The sequence below is a fragment of the Eretmochelys imbricata genome, chromosome 1 (assembly GCF_965152235.1).
Source record: "Eretmochelys imbricata isolate rEreImb1 chromosome 1, rEreImb1.hap1, whole genome shotgun sequence".
NCBI classification, from domain to species: domain Eukaryota; kingdom Metazoa; phylum Chordata; order Testudines; family Cheloniidae; genus Eretmochelys; species Eretmochelys imbricata.
Genome location: NC_135572.1, coordinates 14,934,568 through 14,949,839, shown reverse-complemented (window position 1 = coordinate 14,949,839; position 15,272 = coordinate 14,934,568). Strand labels below are relative to the sequence as shown.

At 43.5% G+C, this 15,272-nt stretch overlaps 1 protein-coding gene across 1 annotated transcript in view; it reads right to left on the bottom strand.

Moving 5' to 3' along the window:
- GDPD5 (glycerophosphodiester phosphodiesterase domain containing 5) overlaps nucleotides 1–13,655 on the bottom strand; it is a 252,636-nt gene extending 238,981 nt beyond the window's left edge. Inside the window, exon 1 of the mRNA XM_077841822.1 lies at nucleotides 13,530–13,655. The gene's annotated coding sequence lies outside the window, so the exon portion shown is untranslated. The remainder of the gene's footprint in view (nucleotides 1–13,529) is intronic.
- Between the last annotated feature and the right edge of the window lie 1,617 nt (nucleotides 13,656–15,272).

Here is a 15,272-nt window from a genome sequence, read left to right as displayed (position 1 = left end):
ATGTCGAATAGAGGGGGACAATCACGTCCCTCGATCTGCTCGCTATGCCCCTACTTATACATCCCAAAATGCCATTGGCCTTCTTGGCAACAAGGGCACACTGCTGACTCATATCCAGCTTCTCGTCCACTGTCACCCCTAGGTCCTTTTCCGCAGAACTGCTGCCTAGCCATTCGGTCCCTAGTCTGTAGCGGTGCATTGGATTCTTCCGTCCTAAGTGCAGGACCCTGCACTTATCCTTATTGAACCTCATCAGATTTCTTTTGGCCCAATCCTCCAATTTGTCTAGGTCCTTCTGTATCCTATCCCTCCCCTCCAGCGTATCTACCACTCCTCCCAGTTTAGTATCGTCCGCAAATTTGCTGAGAGTGCAATCCACACCATCCTCCAGATCATTTATGAAGATATTGAACAAAACCGGCCCCAGGACAGACCCCTGGGGCACTCCACTTGACACCGGCTGCCAACTAGACATGGAGCCATTGATCACTACCCGTTGAGCCCGACAATCTAGCCAGCCTTCTACCCACCCTATAGTGCATTCATCCAGCCCATACTTCCTTAACTTGCTGACAAGAATACTGTGGGAGACCGTGTCAAAAGCTTTGCTAAAGTCAAGAAACAATACATCCACTGCTTTCCCTTCATCCACAGAACCAGTAATCTCATCATAAAAGGCGATTAGATTAGTCAGGCATGACCTTCCCTTGGTGAATCCATGCTGGCTGTTCCTGATCACTTTCCTCTCATGCAAGTACTTCAAGATTGATTCTTTGAGGACCTGCTCCATGATTTTTCCAGGGACTGAGGTGAGGCTGACTGGCCTGTAGTTCCCAGGATCCTCCTTCTTCCCTTTTTTAAAGATTGGCACTACATTAGCCTTTTTCCAGTCATCCGGGACTTCCCCGGTTCGCCACGAGTTTTCAAAGATAATGGTCAATGGCTCTGCAATCACAGCCGCCAATTCCTTCAGCACTCTCGGATTCCAGCTCCTCCAGGAAGTATGGAGTGGGGAGAGGGTGGAAAAACAAGTGAGGGACAGTATATATTTGACCATGACAGACATTGTGCCATTGCTTTATAGCTGAAGTTCTATTCTATGAAAATATCCCAAGAGAAGGGATGTGGTGGCACTTGCATCAATAAAGACATTTCAAACCAGACGCGACAGCACACGAACAAGCAACTAGTCGTGAACAATCCCACGCTGGCAGAGAGCTCACTTGGGACTCAAAACGTTTCTTCCCCCATCGCCAACATCTAGAAATGGGGCTTTTGGTGCATGCAATCATGGAGGTCTTCCTCCCACCCTTCTGTTCTAGGCAAGGTTCTTTTTTGTATGATCAATACTGAAGAAAGTTTCTGCACAAGTGAAGACAACAGGCTTGCGGTTTTCAACCATTTTCCACATGCAAAAATTTCAAATGGATGTGTGGACCCCTTTGGAAATCTTAGGCATAGTGTGTGGACCTCCAGGGGTCCACAGAGCACAGGTTGAAAACACAATGCTTTAAAATGCAGATGACCACCTTTTAACTGGTGAGCACAGAACTACAGTTATAAGCCAAAAGAAGGCAAATATATCACGTCTATTTACAATGATTGCATAAATATTTGCAAGAGTCACTTAAGACCAGAAATGAATTATAGTTAATGGGCCCCAAGAAGCCTCCATCAGACATTTATGGACTAGCACTAACAATAAATCAAAATAGTCAGAGATCAGCAAGCTGATGGAGCTTGTTTGATAAATGGCAGATGAAATTCAATGTTGATAAATGCGAAGTGATGCACGCTAGAAAACATAATCCCAACTATACATACAAAATGATGGTCTAAATTAGCAGTTACCAATCAAGAAAGAGATCAAACATCCACTCAAATGTACAGCAGCAGTCAAAAAAGCAAACAGAATGTTGGGAATCATTAGGAAAGGGATAGATGTGATATTTTCTGTCTTATTGCCTCTGTATAAAATCAAGGTATGCCTACATCTTGAATACTGTGTGCAGATCTGGTCATCCCATCTCAAAAAAGATATATTGGAACTGGAAAAGTATCAAGAAGGGCAACAAAAATGAGCAGGGGTATGTAATAGCTTCCATCGCAGGAGAGATTAATAAGACCGGGACTTTTCTTATTGGAAGAGACATGACTAAGAGGGGATATGATAGAGGTCTATAAAGTCATGACTAGTGTGGAGAAAGTACATAACAAAGTGTTATTTACTCCTTCACATAACACAAGAACTAGGGTCACCAAATAAAATGAGTAGGCAGCAAGTTTAAAAAACAAACAAAAGGAAGTATTTCTTCACCCAATGTACAATCAATCTGTGACATTTGTTTCCAGAGGATTTTGTGAAGGCCAAGACTATAACAGGATTCAAAAAAGAACTAGATAAATTCATGGAGGATAGATCCATCAATGGTTATTAGCCAGGAGGAGCAGCAATGGTGTCCCTAACCTCTGTTTGCCAGATACTGGGAATGGGGGACAGGGGATGGATCACTTGATGATTACCTGTTCTGTTCATTCCCTCTGGAGCACCTGGCATTGGTCACTGTTGGAAGACAGGATACTGGGCTAGATGGACCTTTGGTCTGACCCAGTATGGCTGTTCTTATGTTCTTATCTGACAGACAAGTTCTAGAATTGTGGCACCAACATTGTACCTTTAAGGGAGAAAGACTTTCAGTGCTGTCTGGAATTCAACATTCATGACAAAACCTGATTACAGGTTTTCAGGGGAAAAAACTGAGCATTAGCAATCATTTATATCTGCTTTCATTTGCAAGATTGTAAAAAAATGACCTGAACATGAAGGGAACAGGATGATGCATAATTATCCCCAACCCCATGTATAACTTGCCATTCAGAGTTCCTAAAACCAGAAATATTTACATTTTCAAAATGACATTCTGACCTAGGGATTTTTTGGCCTCCAGTTGATGAGAATTCAACATCAAAGATAACACTTCAAAGCAATTACAGAAGAAAAACAGACTTTAATCTCACTAAGTAAATAAGTACAACATATACTAGCTCCCTTTAAAGTCTTTATTAAGATTTTCACAAGTCAAGAGACATATTTCTTCCCCAGAATACACAGGAGGATGAGAAGATGGGGGGTGATTTAGGAGGAGTTACCCACAAAAGTATTTTACAGAGCAAAGACATGCATTCTTCACTCTTCCTACAAACTGAAGTCTTTGCCTGCACTTGCAGAAACCAGTGATCTTTGGCCTTCGAATGAATTCCAAAAAACGTTTTCTTCTGCTCCACCCAAAGCAAGGGAACAGAACTGAGCAAGGTGTTCTTTCACCCTTTAAGGGACAGATCGCTCTGCTTTTTTGAAGCAAAACAAATATTCACATGGATTCAACATGAGCCATTAGGAGAAAACAATAGGTCTTAGAAGAAGCTTATCTCCCACTGTGGGAGTCTTCCTGAGGACACTACAAACGGCCTCCGAGCAATGGCTGCTGTGGCACAACAGGGACATATAACCAGGTCACCTGGTACTGGACTCCATCTTGGAATACCAATGTTTGTTCCACTGACTGGCATGGGAACCAAGCTTTGAGACAAGGGTTCCCGCCATATGCAAAAGCTATTTAAGGCAGGGGAGTGACATTGTGGTTCTTCACTGACTCCCCACCCAAAGAGACACTTGGAAACACCTGAGGAACACAGACTGAACTGGGGGAGAAAGTGCTGGACCCAGGCTAAAGGGATTTTTAGCCTGTGAAAGGAACACCTGGGGTTTTTAAGCTGTAAGCAAGTGCAGCTGGCCCCTTAAGAATCTCTGCAGCCTGCTTGTATCATCACTAAGGGTGAGAATTTGCTACTCATACCCAATCTGTTTAGTATATTAAGCTTAGTTTGCGTTGTTTGTTTGCTAGGTCATCTGCTTTGATCTGTTTGCTACCCTTATAATCACTTAAAATTTATCTTTTGTAGTTAATAAACTTATTTTTGCTTTGTCTAAAGCCAGTGTGTGGGAATCATAACTTGGAGCAGAAAGCTGTTGCATATCCTTCTCCACATGGAGGGAGGGGGTGAATTTCATAAGCTTATGCTGTACAGTTCTCTGTGCAGCACAAGATGGTATAATTTTGGGTTTACACTCCAGGTGGGAAGGGTGCACTTGAGTGGCTGGGCAGTTCCTTAGCTGTAGTCTCCCGAGGCAGAGCTGATCACAGCATCTGTATGTACTGCAGCAGGGTGTGTCCCTACCTGTAGGTGTGCTGGAGCCTGGGAGAGGGCTTGGCAGGCTGGTCACAGCAGTACAGTGTAAAGGGAGCCCAGGTTGGTGGGTCAGGATGGCTCAATGGTTCCCCGGTTCCAGGTTGCACCCTGGGGGGGAACCCATCACGTTCCCATCCAACTCCAATTTTCCCTCTCCTAGCAGAAGAGGGCATTGCACAGAGGCAAGGTAGGATCACAAAACACAGGAGACCGTTCTCAGGAAGAGTGGCAAGAGCTTGAAATTAGTTCAATTTTACTAAGGTAGCATTTTGAATTTGGACACTATGAAAAGCAACAGAAGAATCACAGGACAGTGATGTAACAGGAGATCCAGCTGTGGTGCAGAGGCAAGGGGTCATGATGGAGAAGATTAACACAGATGGCTTTTTTTGTGGTAGCCAAATACAGAGACCATGAAAACACAAAGATTTATGAAGGAGCTTCTTACCAAAAACACTGAACCACAGCGAAAGATTTGAGATGTAAATCATAGATTTAAACAATGATGCTAAATACCTTGGAAGGAACACCATGAACTACACAGCTGGATTCTAAGTGATTTGTACACTACCAAAGGAAAAGACTTGGCCATCACTAAGCAGATGTGCTCCTCGAGCTGCCCACAATGTGCTGAAGGAGTCAAAAGAGTGAACAAAAAACAAGATGTAGAAGGTAGGAGACTGAAAGCAATGCTGAACGTATCAAGCCACATTCTCCTGACATAATGTGTTCAGTTCTGGTGACCTTCTTGCAAAGGAGATATTGGAGCAGCAGAAGTGATTCAGAGATGGGCAATGAAAGTTAATGGTGGCTGACAAGGTGAGGACTGTTTAGTTCGCAGTGGAGACGAACAAGGACAGGATGGAGGTATATGAAATAATGAATGGCAAAGAGGAGGTCAGTCAGACATGTCTACTTACCCTCCCGTATAATAAGAGAAAGTAACTGCCAATCTAATGGAAAGAAAAATTTCAAAAGCCAGTAGTACTTTTTTTAAAATTTACACTATGCATCATTAACCTGTGGAATTCATTGCCACAAGACACTGCTGAGGCCAACAGTTACACAGACACATGACTCTTCAGTAACCAAAAAGTTAGTCCGTTATAGAGGCCCACCCCTGCAGGACTCTCCCCTCCGTTGATACCAGACAGCTCCGTGTTTTTGGGGAACCAGGGCGCAGTATCTAGCCTGTCTGACTCATGAAAGACACCCCCCCACCCAGTCTCTTCTTGAACCAAAACGGATCAGAGAAAAGGCTTGCAGAGAACAATGAAGGGCGGATGGGAGACACACCTAGACCCCTCCTGACAAGGGTGACAAGATTAAGACATCTCCATTAGCATACAGAATGGAAAACAGAGACAACTCCCCTAGCCTCATCTTCATGAAAGATGGGACATGGAGACATTTCAATTTGCATACAGAATGGAGAACAGAGAACCACACTGAACTCTGGGATCAGAAAAGCAGGGACGCACTGCATCATGGGAATCTCTGCTCCAGATGTTAATGAACCTACGCCTGCACACATCCAGCTCAGCAATTATCAGACCAATTCTAGTAATAAATCCTTGATTGATATTCAAAATACTGAAGCAGCGTAGTTACATTGTGAGCTCCCTGGAAGAAAACACCACCCAGAGCCAAGAGTGATCAGCTCCTATTGTCTAGCCTAAAGAAAACCCTTGAGTCATCAGTTTACCCATAAACAAATCTAGTGTTCTCCCTTGAACCATTATATTTTCTCTACAAAAACCCCTACCTATGCCCAAGTAACTGTTGTGATGCTTCGATCTAAACTATGCATCAGTTCCACTGGGATTCCATCTTCTCCTGACCGACCATGCTGCGGGCTCCGCCTGTCTCCTGCCCTCAGGACCCTGAGCTACCCCCATCACCTGGGAACCCTGACCAGTTCAAGCTTCAGGGAGTGGAGAGATCCCCTTCTTTCTCTCTCTGTTTTCCTTTCTACCTTAGGTATTAACCTGTAATAATGTATGTTATGTGGGTTTAGGCTCTCCTGGTGTCGTTATCCCTATTATTCAATAAATAACTTTTATGGTTAAGCTGGTTGCTTCTCTCTCTCTGTGAACTTTACTCTTTTGTGTTTTTAGCTTCCCCCATTTACTCTGCAGCAACGCTTCTTTTACCTAAGCTAAAGATCCCTGTAGCACCCAAAAATACTGTGGGGTTTGCTCATCAAGTGGGTTACAACCAGTACAATTGGGAGGTGAAAGTGGGATAGGGGCGTGTTAAACCTGTGGCACATAAGGCGGGGGCAGCTGAAAGTGCTGCTCAGCCCAGCCTGTTGAGCCCAGGGGCACATGAAGGTGACAGCTTGAAGGGGCTGCTTAACCCCACCCATTGAGGACAGGGACATATGAGGGTATCCGCTTGAGAGCGTTGATTGACCCGGTCCGCTCAGACTTGCTCTGTTAGTGTGGATGCGCGCGCGTTCATCTAATTCTAGGCCTGGGGAACCTAGGTCCTGCAGGATAGTTCCATTGGGAGGGGACTTGCAGAAGGAAGGAGTAGAGTTCCATATGAACACACAAGTGACACAAGCAGGACATTAATAGAATTACAGAAACCCCCCTCCCCAGAAGAGTAACTCTAATAAATGAGCATACCCCGAAGTAACAGGCACATCTGGTAACACAGTACCATACTGGGACTCTGGTCCGTGTCACGGCACTGATTCAGTGGGAAGCAGACCATCTAATGATTCACCCTCAGCAACTACTGGCTTTTCCTTAGAAATACTGGAGATCCCCAGCCACTAGGAAATTTGTAAGACAAGAGGCTGGAGTGGCTGGCCAATACCATGAAAGAGTTTAGGATCAAAATAAGAACCAGATTAATAAGTGGCTGAGGAGACCTAAGAATTAGATTCAACTTCAAGAAGAAAGTGTGTTCTTAAATTGAAAATTAGGTTGGAAAGCAGTAGTGATGAGTTAAAAATCAGCAGGAGAAGTTGAGAGAACTTGTTGTCTCTGCTTAGAACTAGGGTTCTCAAATTTTTAAATTGGGTGGACACCTTATTAAAGATTGCCTCCTGGATCCCTCCCTTCCCAGGCACAAAACACAACCACAGTGACTGCTTACATAGAAAACATTAGCAAAGCAGTCTGGGCATTTGTAGTGCTTTGGGTGTCATTTAGCAACTGGAGAATTAGCACAATGCGTCCAGCCAGCTCTTCACAAACCACCAGTGCGCCACAGACCGCAGAGAGGAACTAAGATCTAGGGACAAAGCCCCAAAGGAATAAGATACGAACAGTGAGGACTTGCTCGATTGGGTACCTAGGGTCACATCCTGCAAAATGGTTATGCACATGAGTAGCCCCATTGAATTCTAAGGGAAAACTCATGTGCATAGCTACTAATGGGCACGTTGCTCTCGTATTACCAGCTCTTACAGGCAGGAGATATTACTTTCCAGCACCTTTTGGGTCCTATATATTACAATAATTAATGATTAAGAGCAGTGGTAATTAAATTCTTCACCATTGTTCTGCAACATTTTTGAGAAGTTATCTGCACGCTAGCTAGTGACAGCATGCCAGAATTAGCGAGACAAACACCACACAGATGGCTCAATGGTAAAACAGTCAGAAGAGTCCAGAATACATCCACAGCCACAGAGGAGCAAGGCAGATGCAAGCACTGGGAACGCCAGACATCACTGGCAGGAATGACGGTTAATACCGCCACAACCGCAGCATCAAAGGAACATTAGCAATAAGACCCACTTACACCACCACCCCCCCTCAAAAAAAAGGTAGACTGGACAACATAAATAGCAGGAGCACACGATGCATCGGAAAAGGCTAGGTCTTGATCAAGACACCAGATAGTTCTGAAAGCTCCTGCCTGGGGAAGAGCCTCTGTAAACAGCATTGGGAGAGAACTCACCATGACGCAATACACCCAAGGTGAGGAGAACCTCAGCCAAGCTGGGCAGGAGAAGATGATTTTGAGGTCCATGAGGCAGATGTGAATGAGGAAGAGGAGAACAGCCAGAAGGGAGGTGCAACACCAATGTTGGGGCACAGTGAGAAGATACCAAGAAGGCAAAGCTCAAGGCTGTATGCAGAAGCACACCAGATGAGACTCTCTCCATCGCAAAGAATAAGTGCTAATTAAAAGTGGATCTAAGAAAAAGAAACATTTCCAGCTAGACTAATAGTTGGGAATAAGAAAAATCCTAATTCTTTTAGCTATAACTAGCTTCAGAACAGAGAATCTGCCCTCCAGCCTTATCTATTTTCAGCATGTGTTTTATTGAGAAGTTAAACGAGAACAGATTTTGAAACCCAACACAGACACACACAGTTTCCCCTTGGTAAGTCATGCATGCTCCTGTAGCGTTTGTTCTATGATTTTCTTGAGGAATTTTCCTTCTTGCATCATTGAAAAAAAGTGTTTTATACCAGCCAGAAAAGCATAAACCTTGCAATTAGCTACTCATCTAAGTGCTAGAGAAATGCTTTCCCCCCCACCCCCCCACGCACACACACCACACACACACAGATTTTGCCTTATTGTTTCAATTAAAGTAAGTTTGTTTTTTATGGTCACGTTCTTTGCACATTTGCTGTATGATTATCCAGAGAACCAAGTGCCAGCCACGTGGTTCTCCTGGTTTGGGGACGGGTGGAAAAATCCTCGTTTAACAGATTATGAGCTCTTTATTTCCCCACAATTCCTCCTCCTTGCTCTAAGAAACAGTCTTTAAACATATTCGTCACACAATTCTCTGTTGTGCAAAGAGGCAGCAGAGCCAGTCTGCCCTACCCTTATCTAGATTTTTGCTCTCTTTTCTCTTGAGTAGTCAATTTGGGTGAAACCAGCTTGTGTAACTAAGCATCAAAGTACTGTTATTGTCAGAAAACTGGCAATGGAAATGATACTTACTCAACAAATCTACTCCCTGTGTCTCTTCAGCTCTGTCACGTCTGCTTTAGTGCCAAAAGCAAATTTTTACTACTTCATAGTCATTAGCCCTGTAAAGTCAACCTAGCTGTGGGAACGCAAGCTTGATTCTATTTCAAGCAAAATCTCAACTAATCATATGCAAGTCCAAAAGAACCCAACTTGTTTTTCAGATACTATAACGCTGGCAGACCAGGTCAGATCAGGGTCACAGGCCAATTCACTCGTGTATTAGTATAGATCAAAGTGAGTAATATACAAGTGTGTATTCAAAGGTTTAAACTTCATGAAAACTAGTGGAATGTTACTTGTATTGTTTTCAACAGTCTGTTCCTGGTAATACAATGTACAACGTAATAGCAAACATTTACATTGTGCATACCCATGTCATTAAATAACCCATCAAAGAAATCTTAGGAAATGCTAATGAAGGACTGAAGGGCTTTAACAGAAAATGCTAATTTCAAAAGCAAGTGGCCGCTATGCTGGGCGGTCGGAGGTCAAAAGGCTAAGTACAATCCTCACTTATCCTCAAAGGATAAGCCCCCGTGACTAGATACTGCCAGCTTGGCTTCTGGCAGAAGAAGCTATAAGTATGGATTCAGAGAAAGATTCTTCATCTCTGGACTGTTTGTACTCTTACAGGAAAGTGTGCCAGATGCAAAGCAGAGATTTCCAGAGATGAGCTGGACACCCTGAAAGACTTTTTATAAACTGGCAGTTTATTACATCACTGCCCCTATTTGAAATTGCAAACTGTGACTCAGCTGTACATATGTTTGACCCCCTTTAACCTCTCAATAACTCATTCCTTTTTCTTAGCTAATAAACCTTTAGTTAGTTTACTATAGATTTGGCTGCCAGCCTTGTCTTTGGTGTAAGATCTGGAGCATCAATTGATCTGGGGTAAGTGACTAGTCTCTTGGGACTGGGAGAAACCTGATGCGGTGCAATTTTACGTTTAAGTAACTATCACAAAGTTCAGTTTGTCAGGGTGGCAAGATAGACTGGAGAGCCTAAGGGGATGGTCTGTGACTCCATGGTAAGGCTGGTATAGCGATCCAGGAGTTCACATTTGTCACTGGATTGGTGGAAATCTAATCTTAGAACATACCACCAGTTTGGGGTGTCTGCCCTTGTTCTCTGACAGTCTGCCCTGAGCTAGGGACTCTCCGTTATAAGCCACTCCAGACAGCATGACAGATACTTGACTGAGTTTGAGAACTGTCAGTTAGAAAAAAGTTTTTTTCCTCACTTGTAGACTGAGCATATTTTACTCAGAGCAATTGAGACAAAGTGGAACACACACACTTTTCAAAGTAAAGCCATGCTTCTGATTGTGCGGACCAATCTCATGGGAATGAAGAATTAGAGGGGGCGGAGGAGGAAGAGAAAAAGAGAAAGAGAAAGAAAATCAATAGTCAACTTACAGAATTCATTAATACACCTGGTTATGATTCCAATACTATGATGGGACCTTATTTTTTGAAAGTTGGATATATTTATGAGAAGACATTTGCAACTATTATAGTCCTCTTAAGAAAAGGGTACTCCAATCTTACGCTTCTTGGAATAATCCGATTACCCCAAGTGTCAGGTAGGAATATCTCCCTATCACTCACCTGAGTATGTGCATTTCACCATCTCCACTGAAGCGGTCCACTTTCTTGGAAACGCTTAGGAATAAGCTACTTCTGAAGACAAAGATACCCAACCTGACGGAACAGTCATTTGAGCCGAGATGATCCATCCTATCTTCAAGAAATGCTCAGAAAATCCAACTGTATCACTAAAGCCTGATTTTCTAGGTATTGTTATATAGCACTCAAAGCATAGTAGGCACTGCACAAAACACACAAACAGACATTATGTGGTTCAAGTGCCAAAGAGTTTCCAGTCTAATTTAGAGATGACACAATGAATGACTGTAGCAAGCATCAGAGGAATGGGGGCAAGGGAAGACAAAGTGTACAATAAGAAGATCACATGATGACCCATATTCGGTATGTGCCCATCTTGATTGTTCCATTACATGTATAATTTTTTTCAAACCCAAAAGAGAAAAAACACAAATGAGGATGGAGCCATTTTCCTTTCTACTCTATTTACATCATCATACAGCATATTGAGTTATTGAAGAAAGGCATTTTCCCACTTGACTTGCAACTGTGGATCCAAACATCAAGAATTCTTTATTTGCATTAATCTTTATTTGCATTAATCAAGTTTCAAAGTCTGAAAACAGACCATGTATAAATCTTGAAGCTCTCTCTCTTCTTAGAGCTGCAGCTGCTACAGTTACTTGAGGTGTTTTGGGACACTAGAGACCAGATTTAATAAGTACACGCATTACATGATCTCAAAAGCATTACAAACATCATTTGTTTTGCAGCTCTGCATCACAATTATTTCAGGCAGACACATGCAGGCAGTGAACAAGCTTTTACTTATGTATACAAATAATAAAAAGCAGCTTCTAAAAAACTGAATCCCAGCTAAACACCATGGCTTTCATTCAAAAACTGAACTGCCGAGACAGTAGGCGACTTATGGCTCACCTGTAATAGTGCCATCTAGTGGCACAGTGATCTCAAGAAAGAACTGTGCCTTAGGCAGTCATAAACAACGCCCTGTCACAGTGAGAGAAAGCTACTGTCTGCCTGCCCAGTTACCATAATACAATATTTGCTCGTTTAAAAGTCTTACTGAAGGGCCCAAGGCCAACTCTCAGTGAAGTCAGTGGAACTACTCCAAACCGCTGTAGAAAACAATGGATCAAGCCCAGTGGTGTCAGCTGAACTAGCAAACAGGGCCAGGTAGAGTTTGCAGTAGTGCATTTTATAGATTAAATTCTAGTTAGGAAAATACTGAGGCGTCACAATAGGTAATAGGGACAGCTGGAAGGGGAATATTTTATGAGCTTATGTGCAACTGAGGTGGATTCAGAGAGCAACTGCAATTTATAAGCTCGGCACCCCAGGCCAGCTTTGATCTGGTTCCTTACTGTGCACCACTGTAAAGTGTCCATGTGTGTGAAATTATTTCATGTACTGCAGCCCTAAACATTTATGAGAATACAGATTAGGAAAGCACAGTTCTTACAATACCAGTGAAGCACACAAAGTATCATACTCTGTCAGTTTATACTTCTGCGGGCTACACATTGCTCTATCAGAGGTATCTTACTAGCTACATTATTACTAATTACTACTTATAAGTTCTACTATAGTTTCAAGTTAAGTCTAAATTACCCTACACTAAGGGGTATTTCATGGCTCCAGGTGAACTCCGACGGGCCAATCCAGGATGGCATGGTAAGGAACTGCTGAGAGTGCACCAGCCGACAACATCTTAGCCATCGCTCATTTTATGTGCTTACAAGTACAGTATAGTCTAGACCAGTGGTTCTCAAAGCCGGTCCGCCGCTTGTTCAGGGAAAGCCCCTGACGCACCGGACCGGTTTGCTTATCTGCCGCGTCCGCAGGTTTGGCCGATCGCAGCTCCCACTGGCCGCAGCGGCGCTCCAGGCCAACGGGGGCTGCGGGAAGCGGCCAAGGGATGTGCCCGTCCGGCGCGCTCCCTGAACAAGGGGCGGACCGGCTTTGAGGACCACATTCTTTGCTTTCAAAGAGTATCTTTACATCCAGGTAGAGGTCATGTCAAATCCAGTACTGGAGATCAAAGTCATTGAAAAAAGGGAAGAGCTTTAAAGCAGCTATTAAAGGGAGACTCCCTGACTTAGCAGGATAAATTGAAGTTCACTCTCAAGTCTGACTGGAGAGTCCTGTTGAGGGGGGAAAATAACTCCATCTGCAAACCAATTATGTCAGCTACCATTTCGTTTTCCTTACCAGAGGGACAACCATGAGGGATTTATAAACTCATTGATGGATATGACTCCAACAGCTATTAGTCAAAGTACTTTCAGTCATTTTAAAAGATATTTTTATTACCTTGAACCTTAATAGCATCCATTCTGTTACACTCCCTGACACTTCACATGTTTTCCAAGGCATATCTTACAATATCTATAGCTATTACCACCCACCACACTTTGATAGCTAACAATTATAGTTTGCAAAGTGCTAGTCCGGTGACTAGATCCATTATAACCATCAATTTAACACAATGTTGAAATGTAGGGCTAAGATTAACTATAAAATCCTGGCTTGCACATACTAGAATTTTTTGTCTTCACAGCAAAAGAACAGCCTCAGCTCTTCCCCATAGTGATGCCCTAACAAGTCAGACCAGAGTTAAGCTTATTCATTCATAAGAAGCAGTTGCAGCCCATCAGACCCCCAAACACAGCAATATCCTATGGTTCACTATACACTGACCAAGTAACACCTCTTCGTGGCCATTCATAGTCCAAAGAAAGGGACGTGGACCCAAATGTCTTCAAGCGGCAGGTGACATTGAATGCCCAAACCAAGACACCTTGGGCCAAAGTTTCCAAAGTACAAGCCCTGAATGAACCAGAGTTGTTGGTTTAGTGAAGCTCTGGGAGGAGAGGGGTGTGTCATAGAGTGTGGTGGGGGCTGATAGATTGCTGCCAGGAGTTGAAGGAGGAACTGCTGTTTATCGGTCACGGCTACTGAGGAGAAGGAGGAAGGTTGGATGTAAAAAGAATGCCATGATCAGAGGACACCAGGGTATGAAGGAGATTCCGCCTCAGGAGGGGAGAGTCTGAACACTGAATTTCTAACAGCCTTTGACAACTCAATGGATTTGGAAAATAAAATATTTAACGAGGGACAATTCCCAAGATAACAGACTGAAAAAATCAGTTACGTAAGTGTTCACGGAGCACCAATAAACCAGGCCACAGGGAACATATAGACCTACAGTGGCTCAACAACAACATATTCTTTCATTTCATAAGTGGTGACGTTGTGTATTCTATGCCCAGAACAGGGAAATACCTAGGCGTACCTTGGGCAGTAATTTCATCACTGGCTTCACCTGGCTCCGTTAACAAGCCATTTTACTGCAAATATGGAGCAGGCACCACAAAATTATTAATAATTTCTATAGCTACATTCATCCCTAAAGATCTCTCACACACACACACACGCACACTAAATTGCAGCCACTTCTGGGGTGGATATGGGAAGTCAATCAACATAACAGAAGGGGGGCAATTTTGGTCAAGAAAGAAGTTCTAAAGGATTAGTCTGGTTAAGTACCCACAAGAGTACTTATGCGTGTGTTAAATTGAGTGCGAAACCTCAAGGATTCTTGCAAAGTTTCCGGTATTTCCGGATCCCTATCAGGTCAGGGAAAGTAGGGGGTGGGGAAAGAGTGAAACAGATGCTCACAGTACTTCCACCTTGGCCAAAATAGCCCACCCCCCAATACACTCACGTTGATTACTGCAACTCCGTTCTAATTCCCATGGGATTTAGCATTCCCTGGAGCCTGAGGGCACTTGAGCCTCATGTGCCAGAGTATGCCAATATTCAAACTAGACAGACCCCAAGGAAGGTCCAAAGGTCCCTATGCTCACAAGGAGCAGAGGACTAGGTAAGTGGTGGTCAGCCCAGGAAGAGAGGAAAGAAAGCGATGGAGATGCGACTTGCCTCGAGAAGTGGAGAGGTCCAGGTTATGGAAACCTATTTTTTTTTTGGCGGGGGTGGGGGTGGGTTTAAGAGGATGATCCAGTGAGCAGACTAACAAAACAAAACAAAACCAGAGACGAGGACCATGGAGTGAAGATAAAAATGAAAGTGGGAGACTAAATTAAAAATTGGGTGGTAGGAAGATAAAAAGGAAAGGAAAGGAAACGGCGGCTCCAGGGCCAAGGTTTTCCTTGTTTTTATTAGAGTCAAACCATGGAAGAGAGAGAGGGGATTGGAAAATATTAGTCAGAGTTAATTAGGTGCAAACAGTGGGGGAGGCTGTTCCAGATGGCGCTAGTACAGTACGAACAGGAAAAATACATCTCGTTCTGTGGTGAAGGAACGCAGAAGCAATCCCGTCCGCGGAGTTTACTTGAATGGAAGATTTGTGGCAGGGAATTTTACAATGACATCTGGCAAGAATAAGAAGTTAACTCCAACTTGCTCAGTGCTGTGGCGTCC